At 38.2% G+C, this 4,444-nt stretch overlaps 1 pseudogene; it reads left to right on the forward strand.

Moving 5' to 3' along the window:
- Positions 1-3,777: 3,777 nt before the first annotated feature.
- Positions 3,778-4,090, forward strand: LOC122693182 (annotated as a pseudogene).
- Positions 4,091-4,444: the final 354 nt, after the last annotated feature.

Below are 4,444 nucleotides of genomic sequence, written 5' to 3' on the forward strand. Positions count from 1 at the left end.
TGCAGCCTAGCTTGAGAGCAACAGCAAAGATAAATAGAAGACTAACTAGTGCTTAGATCACTCAGAAAAGAAGGTTAAGATTGATTGGTAGGAAAACAACCCATTTTCTAGGATGGCTAAAGGCATTTCTGAATCAGTGAACAAGGAGGTAAGCTGTATGCACTAACCATTTACTCATTCATTTGTTCAGCACATTTATTGAACATCTGCTTTATTTCAGAAACTATTGTGACTCTCATTCTTTACAGAATTAAAAACTATGTTTTAAATTTCCTTTTTCTGTTCACTATCAGAGTATTTAAATTTGAGATACTTAAAGATATTGTTTTCTTTTGTCATTTTTAATAGACCTTTGTTCCATGGAAGAATTCTAATTGCATTTTTTTGCTTAGCTGACTATTGCAATTTTTCCCCACAATCAGAAAGTGGTAGTGATGATTTGCCATTTAATACAGAAAGGTAAATATTAAGATGGCATTATGACAGAACCAGGAGATATTGTGAACTTTGACCTTGGAAAACAGTTTTTAAGGATGACTATGGCATTGTCTCTGGATGGAATAATTGGACATGACTTCAAGTGGCCACACAAGACCATTTTACAATGGTAGAATAGAGCATCCTCTGAGCTGTATAATCACAAGGAAGAGAGCCGTATAACCTGCAGGGAGCAGGTGGGATGCAATGGATGAGAAGTTTCAAAAAATATTGCTAAGAGACTAATACCCAAAAAGTATTCTGTGACAGGCAAATCATGTGCTTTAAGCTAAAATAATACTTATGCCTTTGGCACAAGTGATTGGATTAGGAAGAATTTCCCAATTTATGATCACCTGAAAAAAATGGTCCACTTTGGATGGTGGTTACCCAGCCCAACTGAACTAGGACAATTAAAGGTGAAAGGTAGAAAGCAAAGCAGACATGCCTGAAGGGATTTCAAGAGCCATTAGGAGAACAGTTAAGCACCGGAACTGAGACATTTCTGTACCCTCACTTTGTGCAGATAAAGTGGTACAACTCTCACAAACCAAAGATGCAAACAAATACCGTGGTGTTTGGAAGTCAAGTGTTTTGAAACCTTTTATCCAGAGAATTAGGTGGCATAATGGAGTAAACTCTAGATTTGGTGTCAGAAAACATGGGTTGGAGAACTATTTAAGTCATACACTAAGTTTGTGATATCATCCCAATGTGTATACTGAATATTTTACTCATTAGGAAAATATTGATAGCTGATGGTGAATGGTGAACAGTGTTCAGTGACAAGTCCATGGTCTCCAAAGGAGAAGATTTAACTCTGGGACCAAAGACACAATCTCAGTCAATCAGAGCTTTGTGCAGCAAAGATTTTTATTTAAAGTGACAGGGCAGAGAAAGCTTTTCTTCTCTGATTGCTGTGGTGAGGACTTCCAAAACTATACTGAATAATAGTGGTGAAAGTGGGCACCCTTGTCTTATTCCTGATCTAGAGAAAATGCTTTCAGTTTTTCACCATTGAGAAAAATGTTTGCTGTGAGTTTGTCATATATGGCCTTTATTATGTTGAGGTAGATTCCTTCAATGACCACTTTCTGGAGAGTGTTTTTCAAAACTGGGCACTGTCAACTAAAAAAAGAAGATGTACAACTTGAGAGTTGTGAGTTAAGTTTTATTTGGGGCAAAATGAGGACTGCAGCCTGGGAGGCAGCATCTCAGATAGCTCTGAGAGATAGCTCTGCTCCAAAGCGGCAGTGGGGGAAAGTCAATATATATAAGGTTTTGGTGAAGGGGGAGTTCAGTGCCATGAAACACTCATTTTACAAAAGGTTTTTGTTAGTCATGAGGATCTGATGTCACCAGGAAGGGATGTAGTGCTCCCCTAGATATGAGGAGATGCAGGGATTGAGATCATAAAATCTGTTCCGAAAAGCATCCAACTATCTAAAGATCTGTCCCACCGGATTCCCTGGAGCACAGAGTGCCTCACTCCACCCTGAACTCCCTCAGGGGTCGCTGAAGGTCAACAGTAGCAGCATTTGGTTTAATCTCCATAGAGGCGGATGGCAAATGCCTTTGTTGTTCAGTCATTGGCAATGTTCTTGGTAAATGCTACTTTGTCATTGACAGTGTTGAATTTTGTTGAAAGCTTTTTCTGCATCTATACAGATTATCATATGCTTTTTATCTTTCAATTTGTTATTAATAATATGGTATATCACATTGATTTGCATTGAAGAATCCTTGCATCCCTGGAATAAACCCCACTTAATCACAGTATATGCTCCTTTTAATGTGTTGTTGGGTTCTGTGAGTTAGTATTTTGTTGAGGATTTTTACGTTTATATTCATCAATGATATTGACCTGTAATTTTCCTTTTCTGTGTGACACATTTGTCTGGTTTTGGTATTGGGGTGATTGTACCCTGCAGAATCCCAAAACTCTTGACTTTCATCCCCACATGCTGCTCTAGCCCAGATCAGAGTTCAGATGGAGAAAGAGAGAGAGCACAAAATAGACCTTGGACAGATGTTGAGCACTGGCTTGGTGTCAGACATTGTGGTTGGACCTCCAGAAATATGCGACAGTGAGTGAGCATTCTGCTTCTCCACACAGAGCTTCTAGAAGCGTGTGTGTGTGTGTGCGTGCATGGACACACACGTGCTATGTATGTGAGAGAAGAGAAAACCTCCTCAACTTCTTTATAAATAGGACTAGAGATAGTTAGATCCAGGGATGTAATCAATGATGCATCTCTAAGGTCTGAACATTCAGCAATTACATACTGAGAAAAAAATACTGAAAAGTCTCTAGTTTTAGTACTCAGAATTCTTTAAAAAAAAGAAGTTATAAAAAAACAAGTATAGGGTATACATAGCACAGAATGCAGAAAAGAATCAATGGAAAATATAAATGAAAATAATTTTTTAAATGCTATCCAAATAGAACCAAGAGAGACATTACTCTTTGCTGTTTCCTACTTTTAGTTCAACCAGTTCCTACGTAAGAACAGAATAAAAGTTCATCCTAGAACCAATATTTGTAATTTTTTTGGTTGTTTCTTATGTAAGTGTGCATAGATTAAGTAACTAGGGCTTCCCAGGTGGCAATAGTGGTAAAGAACCCACGTGCCAATGCAGGAGACATTAGAGACACAGGTTCAATTCTTGGGTCAGGAAGATCCCCCGGAGGAGGCATAGCAACCCACTCCAGTATTCTTGTCTAGAGAATCCCATGGACAGAGGAGCCCAGGTGGGCTACAGTCCATAAGGTCACAAAGAGTCTGACACAACTGAAGCAATTTAGCATGCACGCACGAAAACTGCATATATTTCTCATCCCATTCAGTAATTCTTTGTCAATCCTTTGCTCTGTTTTAAAATACGGAGATAATTACTGTTTCAATTTCATATAGGTATATACATATATATATATATATATAACTATTTTACAAAAACTTAATGTATGTGAGATAGATGCCAAATGAAAAACTGGCAAAACCCCAAATCCATTAAATTTTGCAGAATTTTACCTTAACTCTGCCTGTTCTTGTTTGGCTGCAAAAGGAATTTGCAAAATTTTAAGAAGCACTTCAGTAGAAAAATTCTGATTCAGTATCAGAAGATCTAGGTTCAAATTCAAGTCCTTCTGTTTATGAGTCTTACAATGTAGAAACTTTCACTTGAACGTTAAATCTTATTTATGAAAATTAAGTACCCCAAAAACTTGTTTATTCAAAAATTATTTGTTGATGATTTATTACATGCCAGTCCTGCTTTCACAGAATAATTCTGGGATTTATGTGCCAGGGTGGTGACTTCATATGCCATAAAGGCACTGGTGGCAAGTCCATCTATGGGAAGAGTTTTGTTGATGAGTTTCATCCTGAAGCATATGGGTCCTGGCATCTTATCCATGGCAAACGTTGGCCCCAACACAAATGATTCCCATTTTTTCATCTGCACTGCCAAGACTGTGTGGTTGGATGGCCAGCATGTGGTCTTTGGCAAAGTGAGAGAGGGCATGAACATTGTGGGAGACATGGACCTCTTTGGGTCCTGGAATGGCAAGATCAGCAAGATCACCATTGCTGACTGTGGACAAATCCCATAAATTTGACCTGTGTTTAACGTCACCACCAGACCAGTCCTTCTGTAGCTGAGGAGAGCACCCTTTCACCCCCATCTGCTCGAAATATCCTAAAATCTTTGTGCTCTCACTGCAGTCCTTTGAGTTTCGTATTTTCCTCATCCCCTTCCAAGTTTAACTGGATTGCAAAGTTAAATGTATGATTATGAAATAAAATCCAAACAACAGCAGCAAAAAATAAGAACAGCAAGGACTGTGGTTCCGACTGTTTAACTAGTGCACTTTGTTTTTTAATATGTAAAATATTCTATGATCTAGAGAATTCAGAACATAATAAAAAATGCAGAATGCTAAGGCATGTAAAAGGAAACAAAACCA

The sequence above is a fragment of the Cervus elaphus genome, chromosome 5 (genome assembly GCF_910594005.1).
Source record: "Cervus elaphus chromosome 5, mCerEla1.1, whole genome shotgun sequence".
Classification (NCBI taxonomy): domain Eukaryota; kingdom Metazoa; phylum Chordata; class Mammalia; order Artiodactyla; family Cervidae; genus Cervus; species Cervus elaphus.